The following is a 22,201-nucleotide window of genomic DNA, read 5'->3' as shown; positions in this document are numbered from 1 at the left end:
TCTCAACAAATGCATTTTGAAAGAAGGTAGGGCACCAATCACATTGTAGCTTGTGTGAATGTTCTTCAGGGGATGCCCGTGACATAGACTAGAATGTGTGTGGTACCCTCTAAAAGAATACACTTGTCATATTGTATCATAATTGATCACTTGCTTGTCTTCAGCCCTCACTAGAACTTCAGCTTCATGAGGGCAGAACACATGCCCATCTTGTATATTACTGTCTTCTTTATACAGACCGAAGTGCTTTGAAAATATGGACACTTAATTTCAACCCTGACAATCAGAATCCAGCATGATCAAACCAGCTTGTGATATTTGTTCTGCTCCTCTGAGGGCAGTTCATTGGGTTGAACTATGGGTTTCTGGTGGTGAAACTACATTAACTGTCCCTTCCTGTCCCATGGCTTTTCTCAAATGGATGTCTTTATCAATTGTATTCCTCTAGGACATTACTTTAACTCTCTTCCTCTGACACTCTGTTTCCTCCCTGATGCTATCTTCCTGTACCAGCCTGCCTTTTCCTTAAATACCTCACAGGTTCAGACTATATTGACTTCTCATCTTTACCCCTCCAAATATTTCTGTGCAAGTTTTTATAGCTAGAAATAGGCTTAAAGATTTCAGTTGAGTTTTCCAAGGGTATTTGATAATACAGAGAGCCTGGGAACTGAGCATCGTATGACACAGTGCTCTGGGCCTTTTGGAGATTTCCAGGCTCATTTCCCCATGTCAAGTGAGGGGAAGCAGAGGATGGTGGGGGGCGCAGTATTATTAACTGCAGAGAATAGTCAGTTAACCAAGGGATGATTACTATGCACAAGGTACCCAACTATGTGTAGTGGACTACAGAAAAGAAGAAGCCCTAACTCTTGCAGACTACAACCATTTGGAAGATAGAGCTTTCAATATAAACACAATGTGGGAAGCTTGTTTTTTTTTTTACAGAGAGTAAAGGAATTGGGAGTTCAGAGGAGGAAAATTGCTCTGGTCAAGGGTAGTGCAGAAAATTCATGAGGAGGTGGGTTAGAACTTGACCTAAAAAGATGGCTTTGGTAGGTTAACTTCTAAATGTCTTTTAAATTTATTCTTTCCATCCAAGGTCACAGAGTTAGGTCTGTTTTAGTTAAATTTTCTTTTAAAAAAATTATACAACAAATATAATTCTCATTTTTAAAAAATTCAGACAAAATGTATATAGCAAAAAAGTGAAATGGCATTAGGCACACAAATGATAAAGATTTGAAAAAAAATAAAAATGGGATTACATCATGCAAATCATTTTGTGACTTGGTTTTACTCGTTAAAAATATGTCTCAAGATCTTTTTAGAGCCAGGATATTCATCCATTCTTTTGCCCTCTCTTCTTGCATGGACTTTGGGGATAGACTATTTTACTGACTTCTGGTCTCTTCCAGTAAGTCTTTTTTCTCAATTGCTGCCAGTAATATTTTTCGAAAATGTGCATACACATATGCCACTTCTTTGCTTAGAGTCTTTCATTGGCACCTATATCAGTTAAAAATATTTTAGTTGAAAGTTAACAGGAAATAAAACCCAAACTGGCTTAAATAACAAATGCAATTTTACTGGCTCTCATTAGTTTGCCTGGGCTTCCATAACATAATATCACAGACCAGCTGGCTTAAATAGCAGAAACTTCTCTCTCCTAGAAAGCTGGAAGTCCATAAACAAGGTAGGCTTCTTCTGTGGCCTCTCCTTTAGGCTTGTAGATGGTGCCTTCTCGCCATCTCCTCACAAGATCATCAGTCAAATTGCACTAGGACCCAGCCTCAGGGCCAAATTTTAACTTAATCAAGTCTTTAAAGCTTGTGTATCTCCAAATGGAGTCACATTCTGAAGATCTGAGGTTTAAGACTTCAACATATGCTTCTGGAAGGAAAACATATCAGCTCATAGTCCTCAATTAATTATGATTCCAGTGTAGGTGGACTTTAGGTAAGACTCGATCAAGGTCTCCAATATTGTCATCAGGCCCTTGCTTGTTTCTGTCTCCCTAGCTGCCAAGGCATCACCTTTATTTTAAGGCTGTGTTTCTTTGCAGTTGCAATGCTTCCTTTGTGGTTGTCCCATTATTCCCAGTAACATTTTTGGGTTTCGTTCAGTTTGAACAATCCCTAGAAGCATCTCCATCTCCATGTGGGAGCCAGAAGCTGACAGGAGGAAGGAAGTTAGGGTGAGGCAGAACCATTTTTATACTCAAGAACTTCATTGTTTTGACAATATAGTGAACATTATTTTGCATGACTTATAAGCCCTTTTCCCACGTGGTTTCTTTTTATTTTTTCAGTTTCATTGTTCTGACATATACATATTCCATCGCCCAGGGCAAAGGTAGCCTTGTAATTCCATATTCATTTTATATATTATCATGTTCCTTTTCCCTTTTGTGGAGTTGACCTGAATTAGATATCACCTACTAACCTTTCTCTGTTACCAAGAGGGCTGCTGTGTGTGGCTTCTTAGTTTGTGCATAAAACAGCTACAGAGATGTCACCACTCATACACACTGTGATGTATGTGCATGTTGTTCCTGTATTGTGTTTTGTAAAACCTTCATAACTGTATGGAGCACTGGCCTGCTTTCCTTAGTAACACACTACATTGTAAAGGTTTATGGTGGTTAGTGTTGAGGTTCATGAAAGCCAGCACTGTGTGTTACTTCTGCCTCTATAGTTGTATCTTCCTTATCTATCAACTCCTAAAAAATGTCATTATATTTGTTAAGTGAGTGAATCAACAGAGCGATCATCTTTGAGTGCCGAATTATTTCTTTTAAATTCATTTAACCACTCTTAATTTTTTAGGTAGATATTATTATTATTATTATTATTATTATTATTATTATTATTATTATTATTTTGCAGCTAAGGAAACTGGGGATCAGAGAAATTTGATCATTAGTCCAGGGTCACACAGCTACCAAGAGAATTGAATAGTGCTTCCTCTTCCCTCCCTACTCCTCTCTCCAGGATTTTTTTTAGTTCTGACAAATGATAGATATAAAGCTTCAGCATTGAGAATGGTTATGTCTTGATCAGTTGCTTTACCTGCCCAGTCTACCCACCAGAATTCCCAGGATTAAGTGTGACTATAAATGTGAAAGTGCTCTGAAGCACAGAGGCTCAGATACTATGTAAATATAAGGCACTATTTTATAACTATAGCTTGGTATTAATAGCTTCCTATTCCATAATTAGCCTAGGATATGTGTCTTAAAGAGAGGAATATTTTAATATTTTTATTGATAAAAAAATCAGAATTGTGAAATATGTTTGAAAATCAATACTGTGACCCAAAGAAAAACAGGATAATCTAGCTCTGTGGCCTGTGTAAGGGCCAAGACAAGCAGCCTTGCGAGAAGTTTTCCTTTTGTTGTTAGTTCTCATTAGCTGAATTCAAATTCCAGGGGTGATAATACACAATTTTTCAACTGCATATAGATTGCACCTTTATAAAAGGAAAAAAAATCTATAAATGTAATCATCTCTCCCTTGTCAGCTAATGTAACACAGTGGTATCTATAAAACAGTTTTCTTTAGTTGCTTTTGTCCGATTTATTCCTCCTGGCATGGATCGAGATATGAGCAGCATTATGTTTCAATAGAGCCTTTCTGTAGCTTTTAACCAGTTACAAAGGGTGTCTGTCTATACCTGGACACAATCTTGAAATAGAAATGAAACAAGCTTTTAAGACTTGAAAGAAAGAAAAATAAAAGACCAGGGGCAGATTGCCATTTCATCACTTTGTAAGGCAAATATTATATATCTGGGAAAAAGATTTTTTTAAAAAAAAAAGTATGTAATTTAAGAGTGTCTAAAGGTGTTTGTTAGAGGATTGTGTAGCAGGAACTTAAAAAGAAGGGCCTGTAGATTTTTAAAGGTCCCCAGGAAGGTGAGCTTAATCTATTGTCATTTACACTTTCCACTCCCTGATCTGGGAAGAAGGGCTTTCTGTCTTGCTTTCAGTATTTAAAATCTGAAATAACATAGACCTGACCACCCGGGGATCTGCCTCTTGGCCCAGCTTCCTTACCACAATTGAGTCTGGCAGGAAGCAGCCTCTGGTCCCCCAGCATAATTCACAAGGCGGGAGGGGGGCGGGGCGGTGTGGTCTGCCTTTTTTTTTTTTTCCCAGTGGCTGGCTGGAAAGGCACTTCCCTTGAGTTTCTGCCAAGGCACCTCACTAAATAAGAAGGAGGTAATGTAAGGATACAATTTAACTTCTTTCTTTTTTTTTTCCCCCAGGGAAGCTTAGAGGCAGTATCACTTCCTTTTTTTTTTTTTTTTTTTTAAAGTTGGAGGCAGTTTTATTTGTTTGGGCAAATCCTGTGGGAAATGAATAAGTAAAGAATCCACTGACATGCTTCAGTAGGCTGAAAATAGATCCTAGTACATGATTTCTTTTTTATTTATCAACCATATGTATTTATCCCCAGGTTTCCTTCTCATAGGCTCCCAGCCTGGAGGAATCACAGAGAGTAATAGCTAACTGGTACTGATCTTTTTTTGGTTTGTTTGTTTCTAGGAATTACCTCCTCAACTTTTTATTTCAAAACATTTCAAACCCACAGAATAGTTCAGAGAGTACTCTGGTAAACCATTTGCCCATTTACTTGTTTTCTCTCTCTCTCTCTCTCTCTCTCTCTCTCTCTCTCTCTCTCTCTCTCTCTCTTTTAAGTTTGAAATTAAGTTTGTGCACAATCCAGATACTTTCTCACCAGAAGACTTTAGCACGGTCTCCTACAAGCAAAGACACTGTCCTATCAATGTCACAGTGAGGAATTTTCAAGTTAATACAATATATATATTAACAGAGTCCATTTCCAGATTTCCTCCTACTGTCCCAGTAAGGTCCTCCACAGTCATTTCTTTGCTAAATTCAAGAACCAGGGAGGATGGCACCTTGCATTTAGTTGTCTTGGTGCTGTGATCTCTATTCATCTGGAACAGTCCCTGTTGCCTATTTTGCTCTTTGCAACATTCATAAATCAATATTCCAGGACAGATATCCTGTAGAAATTTCCACAGTTTGAATTTGCCTGATGTTACGTCACCAAGAATGCTCAGTCAGAAACCATTCAAAATCTGCATAATAATTTCTTTGTGTGTGTGTGTGTGTGTGTGTGTGTGTGTGTGTGTGTGTTCATGTATTCAAGTTGCTACGTAGTGAGTTTGTTTAATTACAATTTTGAGAGTATGATTTTGGAATATCCTTTTTAATACACATTTAAAATTTGAATTTGTAAAACACTTACATGGTTGGAAATGTGGAATTACATTTAAAAATTCAGAAATTATGCTCCTAATTCTATCTTTCTCTCAATTTCCATTCACTTCTTATAGGTAACATTTTCATTAATTTCTGGTTTATTGTTCCTATATTTCATTTTTCAAAAATAAGCAAATAACATAAATAATTATTTTATACAAATTTATATTACATATGAATATATGCATATAAGTCTTTATATGTGTATTAAGAAACATTTATTTTGTCTTATATATTCTCTAACATATATCTATAAATAAATACATAAGTGTGTGTAGATCTATATATCTCTATATATACTGTATTCTCTTGCATTTACTTTTAAATTTAATGTATCCTGGAAATCTTTTCACACTAATTCATAGAAGTACTTCTCATTTCTTTTCACAACTGATAATACTCTTTTGTGACAACCAGCAGCGTATGGCTGGGCATTTAGCTTTTTCACAATATTTTGCTAAAGTAGCAAATACCAAAATATGGTATTTGGGTATAAATATTTTTATTTGTTGTTTCTCAGTATATTTTTATTGGAAACTTTTTGTTTTGATATGCCTTGAAGAAATATATATTTTCTATATAAAAAAGCATTCAATATAATTATAAATTTAAATTACAAGTAATGGCAAAGTATAAAATCACAAGGGACTGTATATTACTAATGCTGTTGACACTTTATGAGATGATGTGAATTTGTATTAACTGTTACAAGATATAATTGAATACAAAAGACCAAAACATCGGTAAATTTGGAGTCAAACCTAAGTGTTACATAACTGAAATAAAAGCATTTTGTAATTAAAAAAGAAAAAAAAAAGAAAGCCTTGACAAATAACCTGTGCCCATGTGGTACATGGAGGTGTGATGCTGGCCTCAAACAGAAGTGCATGTGCAGTTTGGGTACATATTGTAAATTCCCTTCCATAGGGTCTTACCTTTCTGTGCTTCTATAAGCCATGTGTGAACATGCCTGGCATGGATCCGAACACTTCACATTATCTCACTGAATCCTCACAGCAACCTTTCCAACCTTTCCCCACACTTACTGTTTACTTCAGGGGCCAGAGCTCAGAGATACAGAGTAAGGTGTCCAGGGTTACATGGCCAGCAAATGCCATAGCTAAGATTTGATCCCAGACTTTGCCTCCAGACTCATGAAGCTGACCACCTCACTCACTGTACCACATGTGGCCTACAGTAAACTTCCTGAGTCATCTTTTGGTGTCCTGATAGAAGTGACAGGAAATCAATTGTTTCCAGAGATGATGTTCCTGAAAATATCGAGGAATGGTGGGAAATTCAAAGAATCTGCTATCTCAAAGAATGCCAAGGAGTAAAAGAACAGCTTTCATTTTACCTCATTTCTTAAGAAGGTCAGTGTTCAATCAAAGATTTTGACCTAGTGAGCATCGCTGTGGCAGCAAGGATCTTTTAAAGATGACAAGTTTTGAGAAGGCCTCTCTGTGGGAATAAGGAATGAGGGTACAGAAAGTGAAGACTACTTCTGAAGCAGCAGGAGTGGTAGGAGGAACACTGGATCAGAGTGGAGACGAACAGTTCAGGATTCGGGGCAGATGCTTGTCCCAGGGGAGACCCGGAGAACAAACTAGGAACCTGGAGAAGCTCTTAGTACCAGACTGAGGTGTTCAGAGTTGAGGAGAAACCCCAGGGAGAGTGGAGCTGTTCAGGCCTTTACTGCAGACAACAGCAAACAATAAATGTTTCAGATGCAGATAAATGCTACAGTCCAGGACTACAGAACCAGGAGGAGGAACACTGGATCAGAGCTAGGCGGCTTGGGGAAGACCTCTTTGAGGAGGTGGCTTTGGAGGTAAGGTATGGATATGGAAAGGAACTGATTTTTCAAAAGACCTGAGGGGTATAACCTTCCAGCCAGTGGTAGTAGTCAGAATGTTGGAGTCCTGAGGGGAAAGTGAATCTGACAAAATAAGTAGCATAAAGACTGATATAGTTGGAATATTTTAAATCAGGGACTAATAAGAGATGAGGACAAAGTCAGGGACAGATCAGGAGGAGTCTTATCAGTTAGGGTAGAAGAGTTTGGATTTTATTTTTAAGTGCGTTTGAGTGTGCTGGGGGAGGCTAGTGCTGGTGGATTTCTGTGATGAGTTGCAACTTAGTCATCAGGGAATGTATTTAAATTCAGTTTTATGAAGTATGTGGGCTCCAAGGAGATAGAAATAGAAATAACTGCTATTGATTGTGTTACATTTATTGTAAAGTAATAATTGGGCTGTAGACTGAATGTTTATGTGTTCCACTCTCCAGATTCACATTTTGAAAACCTAGTTCCCAGCAGAATGGCATCTGGTATCTGAGAGGTAATTGGTCCTAAGGACAGTTACCATGTGATGCGATTATTGCTCTTTAAAAAGAGAGCTGAGAGAGCTTGCTTCTGCTCTCTCCACAGGCTGCCGTGTGAGAGTACAATGGGAGGATGCCGTCTGCAACTCAGAGTGGAACCTTGCCAGCACTGGATCTCCTTGGCACCTTGATCTTGGATTTTCCAGCCTCCAAACTATGAGAAATAAAGTTTTGTTATTGAATCCACCCAGTGTGTGGTGTTTTTGTGGTAGTAGCTTGAACTGAGACAAGTTATTTTCCTTAGGATAGCTATAAAATAAGGATGAATGTAAAGTTTGACCAGCAGTGTGGGTTAAGGCACATTTATACAAAAATAAACACATTGCTACCTTTGGTTACCACCCCCATATGATTCATCAAAAGAAGTACATTTTTCAAATTGAAGTATGAATACACTATTTATTTCAGTGATATATATGCATAGTAAACATATTTCATTTCATGGAAAAAAATTGAGAACTTAAAAATAACTTGCAATGTGTCATATATAAAGCTCAGAATATATGCCACTGATGGATTTAAATAGGCAGAACTTCTCCCCACCCTGTTCATCAGATTTTCGCTTTTTTCAACCAAATCAGGTAACATAAACTTTCTTTTGATTACATCTCTCATTTCACACTCAGGGTTCTTGTAGATTCCTGACATCGAAGTAGCTTAACATTGAGTAAGAAATCAACCTAAGTTAAAGACATAAATCCTCAAGAAAGAGGAAACGTGAAAAAAATTGTAACACACTATATCCTAATCACGAAACAGCTAAAATAGAGTAAACGACAAGGATGTGACTTAGAAATAACATTGAAACGAAGTGAATGACAGTAAGTATATTTAAAAATCATGACAGACACATCAAAAATAAGGGTAATTTAGTACTAAGTCATTTTATAAGAAAAAACTGCAAACATAATATTTAGCATCAAAGCAAAATTATAATTAACCTAGTAAATTTTCAGTGGGAACATTAAACACGAGTAAACATGGTTTATACACGCCAACTTTCTTTCTTTTTTAGGCTGATTCATAAGGTATGTCAATGACCCATGTATTGTTAAGCATCTAGGAGCCTGATACAATGTAGACCCCAAATACAAACTCTTGCTTGTGTTTACTGTTTTCTAGCAGGCTATTTAGGATCAAATTAAATATAATCTGAACCATCTCTTCAAATTCTATAACTCAGACACAGGTAAATCTCCCTGTAGGCAACAGGTAATAAAACCAGAAGAGCAACCCTGTAATTGACTCAGGGTTATAGCGGTTTAATTATGGAAAATAATCATTTATTGAAAGATGGCTACTTATTTGATAAGCGTTTTTAAAGAAGTCCTTCTGGAGAAGAAAGATTATCTAGTTGATATTTGTGGCTGTCAAAATGGTGATAAAATTTGGCTGATGAAAATGCTCCCTGAGACAGGAAAGACACAATTCTTTTAATACAGGTAAAGAATGAATTCACTGTACATAAATAGCCCCCCTATTGTAGAACTCCAGCAGCCTTCAGGGTCGAGAACCATTTCCTGGCCCTCAAGTCTCCCCAAGGATGCTGGCATCCCCAGCAGCAGGCACCTGGGGTGAGAAGCCCTTCCAGTCACTCTAAAAAGTTCAGTTTATTTCTGAAGGGTTTGCCTTTGGCTTTTGCAAGTTGTATTGTGACTCTGACTTCTTGTCCTTTCTTTTAGTGTACCACATTTTTGCATGTTTGTGTGTGAAACAGGTTGAATCATAGGCCAGCTTCCCAGGCATTCCTTCCCCTAGTATGTCTATTCCTATAGGCTATTATTAGTTTCTTCTTTAAAAAAAAATGGCCTGGAAGTATTTATTTGAGTTTGATGCTAAAACCACAGCTGCTAAACAATGAAAATGTCAGTCTAAGACTTTAAAATAGAGTTTGGTAGGCTGAAAGCCTTCTGACAATATCCAGGTGTAACTCAGGAGTATAAACTTAATATCTTAATCAGATAGGCAATAGGGAGTCATTGAACATTTTTAAGGAAGAAACTACTGAGATGAAAAATGATATTTGAGAAAAATACTGATGAATCCTCCCCCTACTCTCTGTGGGCTGGCAACTGAACCCAGGGCCTCTGGCTGGCTAGATCAGTGTTCTATCACTGAGCCACATGGCCAGCCCCTGATGAACTCTTTAGAGCAGCCAGGTAATGGCAGAAATGGAAGAGAAGCAGAATGAGTGATAGGGGTGTGATAAAGGTCAACCCTTTTCTACCTTCGATAGTTTTGACAATTGCCTACATTAGTAGCTTGAGTCAAGAGCCTTTTATAACTGATTTTGTGGAGAGAGAAAACATGAAGGCAAGTGGTTGGTAGAAGCCAGGCACAATAAATATGTCTCTTTTTAAAGAGGCCAGCAGACATGAATGGAGAAGAGCAGATGTGGTGACAAGAGTTTCCTTGACAGAGAGCTGGGGCTAGCCTGAACAATCACAGCTATCAAAGATACTTGAGAAATGCCTACATCGGATGGGATGGAGAACTGACTAAGTTGAGACAGAAGATTATCCCAGTGGGGATTCTGGGATAGAGTCTAAAGGGAACCCTAAGAAGGATGTACAACTCTTCTGTACCAGTCAGATGCTAAAGTACTTATCTATTAATAGATAGAATTTAAAACAAAGAAATATTAACTCAGAATTAAACAAATGAAAAAGCAAAGATTATGCAATCCCAGAGCTGTAGGAAGAGGAAGGAAGTTGGAATTATGAACAATTTGTGGTTTGGAGGAGAGGCTCTATGGAGCTGGTGAACTTGAGAGGTGACATGGTGCAGGTCTTCAAATACTGGAAAAGTTGGAAACTGGAATCCACTACCATAGTGGAACAACCAGCTGCTTCCAGGGTAAAGAAGGGCTACCAAAATGGCACAAAATGGGGAATTAAATCAGAAACAGAAAACTCAACAGGAATGAGATGCAAAAAGGAAAGAGTGTGCTTTCCTCTCTCTTTACCTCTGAAATCACCTAGTGATGAGCTTATCAAGCAGCTATTGACAAAAGAGAATTTTCAGAGTCTCAGTCCTCATATTACCAAAGGGAATAAAGAAAGATGGGTTTGATGCTGAGAGATAAAAATTTAGTAACTAGGGACAAATGCACAGTCAGTAGTTGGTGGATGGAGATCTTGAATAGAGTAAAGAGACCAGAAGATTACTCAGTCATGGACATTCTTAGCAGAACATGATTGAGACAAACGATGAGTTCAGGATCTCTTCCAGAAGGAAGATCTGCATTTTGAGACAATATGGAGGTTAGAAGTAAATAATAATTTTAACACTAGCAGTAGCACCATTTAATGAGTACTTTTTATGTTCTTGGCAACATGATGGCTCATTTAATCTCCACAACAATGCTATAAGGGTAGATAATATTTTTATCCATTTTATAGAAGGGGAGACAGGAAACAGGATTAAGAATGTTCAAGTATGATTTATAGGTCATGATTCAAATCTATCTGAATCTAAAACCTTCATACTGAACCAGAATTTGATTCATGATTTTCAAATCTATCAAATTGCTTTAAAATAACATAAGGGATTGTTTCAGTAAATTTCAACTAAAAACATTGGAGAGTAAGTTCAGAAAAACATAGTGAAAATTAAAATTTGGGTTGGGAATAGAAGTGCCCATTCAAAACACATTTTCTATTGCATGTAGTGACTGTGTGGCAATCCTACACATCCCACAGACATTATATGGCAAATTAACTGCGGATCTTTATGCCTATGTATGTGTTTCCTCAGTATCATTTTGTCCTTTGTTTGTTTGGCATCTTGAAAGTCATGCTCAAGAATTTGATGATCTTTGGCTGATCATTTATTCTTCAGTATGAGGAACTAAGAAGTTCATACAACCTGTAGTTGTTGGTTGGCATCTTCTGGGATGAACTGCCCCTTTGGGGAGAGGCAATCCCTACATATTAGTATCTGTAAGTCTTGTTTTTGGAAATACATACACTTTAAACTTTTAAATTTGAAAATATTCAAATTTATAGAATTATTTTTTAAAACCACACACATATAAATATGTTTTCTGAAAGTGGCCGACTTGATACTTCTGTATTTCCTAAATAAGAGGACTTCCCGCTATACAACCCAATTGTATCCTTCAAAATCAGTGAATTCACATTGATATCCATTTTTTCCATCTAATCTTCAGAACTAATTTAAGTTTCCCCAAAATATCTTTCATAGAGAGCACCCAAAATCTTCAATATCTCTTTGGCTTATTAGTAACAAAAGATTAAAATTGAATATATAACATGAATCAATTTTTACAAAATATTTTTGCGTGTTTGTATTTATTTTTTATATAGAGAATAGACCCCAAAATAAATTTATATTTGACCTTTAAAAAAAAAAAGAAAGGAAGCATCCAAGATAGAATCATGTGCTGCATTTGCCATTATGTTTCTTCTTCTCTTTCAGTCTAGAAAACTTCCTCAGTTCTTCCTTTACTTTTATGACATTAGGATTTGGAAGGTCAGTTATTTTGTGGAATGTCTCTCAATTTTGTGTTTTATCCACAATTCTTCATGACTATTTTCAGCTTATGCATCCTTTGTAGCAATGCTATAATAATAAAACTTTTCTTTTCAGGAGATGGTGCAAACTTTTGATTTGTTCCAATATGAGTGGCATTAATTTGATCACTTGAATAGGGTGGTGCCTTCCAGGCTTCTTCCCAAGAAAGTTATTGTATTTTATTATTGTATTTTATGAAGGACGTATGTTATAATTTTTTTAAAAATTTTATTTTTTTTAAAGAGAGAGAGAGAGAGAGAGAGAGAGAGAGAGAGAGAGAGAGAGAGAATTTTAATATTTATTTTTTAGTTTTCAGCGGACACAACATCTTTGCTTGTATGTGGTGCTGAGGATCGAACCCCAGCTGCACTCATGCCAGGCGAGCGCGCTAGCGCTTGAGCCACATCCCCAGCCCATGTTATAATTTTAAAATATCTTATTTTTCATCAAATCAATTGAAATTATTAATATCAGCAGGAACAACTATTTTAATTTTATTCAATGGTTATTATTTGTTTCTATTGTTATTTATGTTGATGTTTCAATTGTCCTAGATTTGAAAAGCAGAAACCACTTCAATATAACTTTTGAGACCTCCCATCATTCTTTGAGCTCATTTTTCCTGGTACAAGACACTCCAGGCTCATGAAGTTTTCCAGTCCCAACATGGGAATCAACCCTGTTTTTTTTTTTTTTTTTTTTTTTTTTTTTTAGTGACAAATGGTACTTAAAGACTATAATATGTAAACTAGGTACACTTTACTCAGGTCCCCAGAAGCCATCTAGGATGCCATCCCACCCCAGTTTGCCTAAAACCCTCTTTCCTTCTCCCTGAAAATATCCCTATCTGGATGGACCCTAGCTGGATTTTTTTAAAAAAAATATTTTTTAGTTGTAGTTGGACACGATACCTTTCTTTCATTAATTTTTATGTGCTACTGAGGATTGAACACAGGGCCTTGCATATGCTAGGCCAGTGCTCTACTTCTGAGCCACAACCTGAGCCCCCTAGCTGGCTTTTGAAGTGAATTATCAATAAGAGAAGCATAGAGGAAGATCTAGTTCTTATATAATTAGAGGAATGGAGAAACTTTTGGAAATTAAAACGTGAAGGAAGAACCAAGAAGATGACTCCCATCATGATTGCAACCATAGGAGATATATGTACATACTTACATATACATACATTTTGTACATCCTCTAAGCCAAGTCAATTACTGAACTTTATAGGTCTTCAGCCAAAGAGGAATAATTAGTTTTTACACTCAGTGAATGTAAACATGGCCATATGGACTAATTGAGAGGTGGTATCTTGGTTTGGATTCCCCAGAATCTGGCTTTGAGGCAAGTATTAAGTGTAAGCCATGTATTTGGGAGGACATCTCAGGAACCACTGGGGAAATGGAGAAGTGATTCAGGAAAGTGAAGGAAGACAATGAAAGTGTATTCTGAGATAGTTACCTCTGGAAACACCTGAGCACATTCCCTCTAGAGAAAGTTTAGAAAACAGCTCATCATCCCAACTGATGGCCAAGGAAAGGGTGACATTTGGTTGTACCTTATCCTAGCATGCATGACATCCGTGCCAGCTCCTCTTTTGTCATTGGTTGAGGTTTCTGAGAGGAACTAACTCTCCAGGCTTCCCACTACCTTCCACCCTGGGCTTATGTTGCTCAAGCAACTAGGTGAGAAGCCCTGGGGCAAGTGTTGCCAAGTGTTTGTACACATAAGGGGCCTAAGGTGCACAGAAAGGATGTCCCCAGGGAACTGACCATCTTTGCCACACATACTCTGGCTTTGCAAACCTATGTAGTGGATTTTCAAGCCAGATTACACTATAATCTTTTGTGTTAAAACCAGATAAAACTTCAATAAATCAGAAAAAGCCTAATTACACTCATGCACACACATAATTATTGTATGAATATATTTGTACTATCTAATAACAAAGTCTTATAATATCCCATATTTTGACTGCATACTAACTACACTGTTGTAATATTTTACACATATTAACTTAATCCTCAGGAGTATCTCTGTCAGGCTATTATTAAAAGTATTTGCATTTAATATATAAGGAAACTGAGGCTTCGAGAGGGTCAGTGACTTGTTTAAGGTGAGTGGTGCTGTTGAGTTATAAATTCAAGCTGGGAGACTCTGGAGTCCTGTGCCCATAGCCATTTGCTCTGTTTGCAAAAGCAAAGCCATCAGAGCTTCTCCAAAAGCAACAGAAAGAAGAGCACAAAGGAAGACCCACTGAAATGCTCCCACAATCAATCATCTAGTGAAGTAGCATTGATCCAGTGACAGGGAAGTTAGGACTCAGACAGGAGGTCTATAAATGCAAGTAATCATTCTCAGGTTCTAATTGGAACCCTGGTGCAAAGTTTTACTCAAAAAAACCTATTGAGTTCTAAGCACCAGTCCCTTCCCTGCACCTTGCTCCAGCCATGGGAGCTGTGCTGAAAGGATCCCCTGTGAATGCAACCAGGAATCAGAGCCTGGGAAACAGGCTGGTCCAGGACTCTGAACTTAAACTTCACATGCATGAGTCACATTCTTGAGATTTCTCAGTCAGTTTTCAATCCCTCCCCGCCACCCACCCCCCAACACACACACAAAAAATTAGCACATTTGCCTATTTTGATCTTGATTCTGGCAATTGAAGTTTAATTCTCAATGAAAGTGATTGAAATTCATGTTTAGAAGTTATACAATAACTTATATTAAATGTCTTTAAGAAATTTATATTAAACTGCCTTTGGAACATAGATGCCGTACAGTGAGGATGTGTTTTTTGTTGAAAGTAGGCCACTTGCTATTCTCACTAGGAAACTTTTGTTTCAGCTTTAGTGTATTTTTAAGTACTATATTGAAAAAGTACAGTCATTCAGAGATGTTATTTATATCCAAGTTGATGACCCCTTCACGACTGTGCCTAGTAAAACTGGAAGAGCCATGAATCCAATTAATGTGAATCTGAATGTAAGAGGTTTAAGTTTACTAATTGAAATCTAGAGTGATCATTCCACAGCAATTACCAGGGAATGGTGAAGAAAAAAGAAACCAGAGGAGCCAGGTTGGGTGGCTCAGGAGACTGAGGCAGGAGGATCAGGAGTTCAAAGTCAGCCTAAGCAACTTAGTGAGACCCTGTCTCAAAATAAAAAAATAAGAAAGGGCTGAGGATGTGGCTCAGTGGTTAAGTGACCCTGGGTTCAATCCTTGGTACAAAACAACAATAAGATTTTTTTTTCTGGCTACAAAGATACCAAGATATAATTGAATTTTTCAAGCTTCAAAGGGTCTGGGCTGGAGCAATAACGAGGTCATTTGGTTTTGGTCACAGTCAGACCTAAATGGATTAGAAAGACATACTTTTGGTTGTACCTTATCCTAGCATGTATTTTATAAGAAAAGAAAATCAAACTTATCTACTTTTTTCCCCCCGTTTGAGAAATAGATACATTTTGAAAGAGCAGATCTTGGCTTTCCTACAAAATATACTCCAGTCCTCTAAATGATTAAGTACTAAAACTTTCCCACTTTGCTCCATAGATTTTTAGCAATTGTCTTAGCCTGGTACAAGGAAATTTCAAATAGTAACCACTCAAATCCAAATAAAGAAAAAACATAATAGTAACAAAAAAAATGTTTCCATCTGGAATCTCTTCATACTTTAGTATGAATAAATTGGCAGATACCTGGTGGAGCCCTGGGGCCAAAAACTGAGCTTATTTTGTTTCTGTTTTCATTTCCCCTCTTTCTTCCTGGTCAGTTAAATAACATCTCTGCTGATTTTTTTGGAGACTCCAGCTTTGCTGATGGCCATTTGTCACTCCCTCAGTTTCTATGGCTGCTGGCGATGGGTACTGAGAAAGCAGAAAGGTGACGAAGAACAATCAGGAAATAATATTTATCTGAACACTTCCAGAATTTCAATTCAATTTGGGAACCTCAGCCAAGTAACAAAGTAAAGAGTCTCTTTCCATGGATCTTCTAATTGCCCCCCAAAAGACAGCCCCTGGGAACACAGTGGATTTTAAGCATCCAAGGTGTGTGACGGTGGGCTGGTAGTCATCAAGCAGATGGCAGGGAATCCGCTGGAAGGCTGAATTTCCACTGGCACCAAGAAGGTCTGAGTGCACAGTAGTTAAGTGGGGTAGCTGTCAAGGAAAGAGCTGCTTTCCCTCCCCTACAGGGACAGTTGAACCACACACTTCCCTCCTCCTCTGGTTCCCAGTTGCCCTGGGCATTTTTCTCTGTTACAGCATTTCACTCTTGAAATGAATGGCACTTAGCAGGGAAGGTGTCTTTGGTAAGTATTTTACAACAGTGCAGGAGTTAACGGTTTCTTTTTTTCATTAAAAGTGAGTTTTTGGTGGCTTTGTGACTGGCAGCCTGGAAATTTCTTACTTCCCTTTGATCCAGTTATCTCATAAAGAGTCTCCTTTTCCCAGACATCTGCCAAAGGGAAGGTTATGCTCCTTTCCTCCCTTCCTTCCGCCTTTGTTCGCTGCTTCCCTTCCCTACCAAGACCCAAAAGAGAGATTTTTTTGTGTGTGTGTGCAAGATCCCTGTGAATATACACAATGTTGAATGCCAGATAACACTGCAAACAACAACAAATGATTTATTAACTAAAGTGTGTGTGTGTGTGTGTGTGTGTGTGTGTGTGTGTGTGTTTGCCCATGCGCATGCCCCGCCAAAGGACAGTTTAAAAAGTAAAGCTTGGGTGACACGGAAGGTAGTGAAGGCTCATTTAAAAAGACAGCATAAAGGAGTGGAGTAGACAAAAACAGTCTTTAGTCACTTTACAACATCAGTGGACATACCAATTGTAATTTTTTAAAATGTAGATCTGCTGCCGTTAATATTCCACTTACAGCCAATTAAATATTGACAAGGTAATTCTATTGCAAGGGGGATAATGTAGTGTTCCAAAGTCAAAATGTGTCCTCCTTAAGGACAGGCATTATATCACACTTATTACCACTGCCCAGAGCTCACCACGGGTTGGCACAAAGAAGGCACTAGATAAAGATTTGTTAACTCGAACTGGAAAAAAAAAAAAAAGAGTTAGGGGATCGCTACATCATGGACTCCGCACAGGTATTTATGAGAATTGGGATAGTGATTATGTGTAAGTGGAAGCTGATTTATCTGTTATTCTTCTGACCTGTACTTCATTAGCACTATCACTCTTCTACAGGATGATGCACCTGAGACATTCCAAGGGCTGAAAGAATCATTGGAATCATCCAAGAAAAATTTGATTACATTCTGTAGGATTTTAGTACTTTCAGCCTTAAGGGTATTTTACTGTACTTTAATTCTTTGAGAATTAGCAATTTGTTAATGATATATAGGAGAAATTACTATCATCAGAGTCTATAATTAACCAAAACTTCTAATGTGTAGCCATAAAAAATTTTTTCAGATGGACAGGGCTGGGTTGGAATGCTGATTTGTCTCTTGCTCAATTCATGATTTTGAGCAGGTTCTTAAATTCCTCTAAGCTTCGCATTGCACATCTCTGTAAAATGGGGGTGACAACACCTTCTCCCTCCAGGCCTGTTGAGAGGTTAAAGGGAGCAATGCTGTGGAGATCTCAGCACTGCGTCAGTATTTGTGGATCCTTCAGCAAGCAGTAGGAATATAGCTACTTGCGTCAATACAGAGCTTCCCATTTCTTGCATTCTGAGATTATTGTATGGAAGGAAAACAGGGAAAAGGTATGTGTCCCCAGGTGGCCTGTGTTCCTGCTCTAGGGCTTCAAAACTTATAATAAGAAGGCAAGTCATGGGTGTTGGAAAAGTTTTTCCAGTGTTTGACAGCCTGTTATTAGTATCATGGGTGGAATTACTCTAGATGTATATTTTTTCAAATATATTTTGTAACTTTCTAAGGTGGATCTATATACATACCTGTGTTTTTCCTCCAGTCCCACAGGCAATTTGAGATTAGTTCACTGAAAATGCCATCTGTTCTTTGTAGTGGGAAATAAAAGGAAACTGAGTTTTCAGCATCACTATGAGATTTGCATTTGAATAATAGGTGTCATATAACATTGGTACCCATTTCTTTTAAATGTGAAACTAAATGCTTGTGACTTCACTAAGTGTTTGGAGGCAAGATGTTAATATCATAATTATCTCTGTCCTTAATGAAATGATATTGAGAAACAGATTTAGAAAAAATGTACTGAATAAGATGCTGACAATAAAAGAGAGATGAGCTGTCTGCTTTTCACTTCTTTCCTTGGTCAGATCCTGGGTGGAGAGATGAGCAGGTACCCATATCCCTTCTTGCCTGGATGCTCAGCCTCTCCTTCCTGGATGCCACAGACCACTTTCTGTAAATTAGAAAAGGACTGGAAGCCTGAGAAGACTCTATTTTTTTGTTTGTTTGTTTTTGACAACTTATTGAGGGATGGAATTCTCAGGTTTGCAGAATTTCTATAGAATTTCAGATTCTCCTTATCCGGCCATATACCTCCACTTGCAATTTCAGGAGTTCCAAAGCCTGCTCTTACTTCTAAAACCAACTGCAAATTCAGACACCTCCAAGACACTTTTAAGACCCCTATTGAGAGATCCTTGTTGTTCAGGTTCAATAATTCACTAGAAGGACTTGCAGAACTCAGAAAAGCTTTTACAGTTTACATCATTAGCAAAATGATGCAAATTCAAATCTGCAAAGGAAGGAAAAGCATAGAACAAGGATCAGGTGAAAAGGTGTGGGATTTGCAATCGTCCTCTCCAGTGGATTTGTGTAGACAACATCTATTTCTGTCAAAAATGATGTATGGGAATCTCATGGAATGCTGCCAACTGTGGATGTTTAGTGATTCTTGGAGTTCAGAGTTTGATTGACCTGATCAGGTATACATGGTTGACCTCTGTACAGCTCACTTTAGTCTCTAGCTCTTTCAGAGGCTGAACGGATGTCACATGATCCAAGGGTCCCCACCATAAGTCATATCATTAGCTTCCACCATCTGGCATGGACCAAGTTCCGCAGGTAAATAGAAAACTCTTATATTAATAGATATTCCAAAGGTTTAGAGACTATCTCCCAGAACTGAAGGCAAAGACCAAACCTCAAGCTGGGCAGCATTAGTACTTTCCTGCACACCACCCTCCCCTCCTCCAACACAGATACACAACTTAAGATCTGATATGGAATTTAAGTGAGGTAACCACACAGTATGTAGAGAAAGCACATCTAGTCTAGGTGTAATTATTCCTGGCCCCTTAATTTCTGGAAGGAGCTTGCAATTATTAATGATAGCATCTAAGTAGGTAGGATCCTGCCAGAGTTAAGGAAATGGACAAGTTTTTGTAATTCTACTGCTCTTTTGTACACAATCATTATCTTACCATGTTAAAAGAAAGCCTGCCAGTCTATACAGTCTTCCTAAAGGGATTATTTATAAGTATAATTTTCACAAATCTTGAACCAAATTTAGCACTGGCAAAGCAACACTTTAATCTTTAGAAGAAGATGCATACTCCTGTTAATATCTATTAAAGAATTCTAAGTGTAGAGCCTTCCTCAGCCCAAACATTACAAAAGGCTTTCTTGAGAATTATTAAGCAACAGAATGGCTTTTCCCACTTAGTTTATCTTATTCAACTATCTAAATAAAGACAGTACAGGGGAGTGAGCCTTAACCAAAGTTAGCAATTTCTTGCTACCTTTCCAACAAACTACAATTCTTTCATAATCATCAAAAAGCTCGTGTCCCTCCATGTCTTACCTCCAACTTGGGGGTGATGCCCTGAACTTAGGAGTCAGAAAGTTATAGCCCATGAAATAAGGCAATATAAATATGTGACATAGAAAGAGTGAGTGACAATAAATATTACTAGAAATGGTAGCAAAATATAATTTGACAGTCTATCTAGAAGCATTCATATTCAGATTTTTAAAAATATTTTTGCAAATATAACCTATCTTTTGTCATAGGCTGCATATACTAGTCCAAGACTCCTATACTAAAGGGAGAGATAAGTAGATGACAAAATATCAGTGGGAAAGAGGATTCAGCTAATCAATTCTTGCTTGATTTGACTGTGAAGATTCAGTTTTCCAATTTCACTCCAAGAAAGGTAAAAGTAAGACAGGCACGGTGGCATGTGCCTGTAATCCCAGGATCTTGGGAGGCTGAGGCAGGAGGATTGTGAATTCAAAGCCAGCCCCAGCAACTTAGCAAGGTTCTAAGCAACTCAGGGAGAGCCTGTCTCTAAATAAAATGCAAAAAAAAAGGATGAGATGTTTCTCAGAGATTGAATGCCCCTTGGTTCAATTCCCAGTACCAAAAAACAAAAACAAAAACAAAAAACAAACAAACAAACAAAAACAAACAAACAACAACAAAAAAAAACCAAAAAAAGCTAAACAAAGAAAAATATACATTTTAAACAATAAGAATAACCTTTTCTCCTATTTGTCTCCATTGTTTATGGTATATACTCAAAAGGCTAGCAGTTGTAGTTGGCCTGGGAATGAAGTCGCTGAAAACTTGATTTACAAGCACCTAAGCTGTTCTATGATAGGAATAATACAAATACTCATTTAAGGTTATAGGAAATAAATAGTGATATCTAGTATCTAAATTAAATTCTGTACTGTGAAACATAGAGGGTAGGGAGGCTTATGTGGTAATATTTTTTTAACATTTCCTATTTAGCTTAAGGTCAAACAAAGTACATAGAGTTTATAGATTATAAAGTATATTTATGAAAAGCACATCTATAATTATTTCACAGAGGTAGAACGAAAGTCCAGCTTCCTGCCTTTCCGGTACTTAGTAGGCACTAATAAATCTTCACGAATGAATGAATAAATCACTTACATTCCTCCTCAGCACCAAGCACACTGGCTCTTCTCATCATGTGTGGCTCAGTCAAGTGAAAGAAGATAAACTATTCATAATAAACAATGGCCATCTTCTTTTCACCTTACGGAAATAAGAGGCAGAAAGGCCAGCGTTTGAGGGGAAGTTATTCTCTTGATAAAACTCCAAGTACTTGAACTTTTATAAGGTCGACCTTCCCAGTGAGATTTTTAAGATCCAAAGAGTTTCAGTAAAGAATTGGCGTAAGCACTCACAAGTTTGGGTGCTTAGCCAAACTGAAATTAATCTCTGAACCTTTTGAGGTTTTTCGGACTTCTAAAGAAAGCAGAAAAAGCCAGAGAGGGCAGAAAAATCAGAGAGAAAAACCGAGGAGAGTGATCATAGGAAAAGCTACAGAGGCCACGGAGATCACAAGGGCGGGGAGAGCAGGAGAGGGCACAAGAAAGGGTTACGGAAATAGAAGAGAAGGATAACAGAGCCGTAGAGGTAGCTTGAAGAAAGCCAAGGGGCCAGAATAATCACAGGAGAGATGCGAGGGCAGGGAGAGCTCTGAGAAACTAGAGCTGAGTGGAGAGATTAGGGAGGAGCAGAGGTGAAATTGTGGACAGAGCAATCGGCACAGAGGAGGGGGGGCAAGAAAGGCCCCTCCAGAAGGGCCAGGCTCCAGGCTCAGTGAAGCGGCTTACCAGGAAGAACAAGTGTCACAGCTTTCACTTTGCTTGTGATAGTTTGAAACCTGGAAAAGATTTTATTCTCTTTTCCTTTCCCCTCTTTTTTGATCCCCTCACCTTGTCTCATCTCCTCTAGTGGAAAGGGTGCAGGTAGGAGAGGAAAGAAAGAAGGCCATTTGAATTTTTCCTAGCTCTTTTGCAGTTTCATTACCAATATGTCATGCTAAATGAATGTGAGGCTTCAAAGATGAAATTGACTTGAAATTGGAGATAAGCTATCTTTTCTCCTTGTGAAAATACCCTCTTTTTTCCTTCTCAAAATCTGATGTGAGGGAAATCGTATATTTGGTGAGAAGGAAAACTTATGCTTTTAAAAAATAAACAGAATGCTAGTAATGACAGCAGAACCAGTGTTGAGTAACACTAGTCTAGTTTGCAGGATGGAGTCGCTTTATG

The sequence above is a fragment of the Callospermophilus lateralis genome, unplaced genomic scaffold (genome assembly GCF_048772815.1).
Source record: "Callospermophilus lateralis isolate mCalLat2 unplaced genomic scaffold, mCalLat2.hap1 Scaffold_73, whole genome shotgun sequence".
In the NCBI taxonomy this organism is placed as follows: Eukaryota; Metazoa; Chordata; class Mammalia; order Rodentia; family Sciuridae; genus Callospermophilus; species Callospermophilus lateralis.
This window is presented reverse-complemented; position numbering follows the sequence as displayed.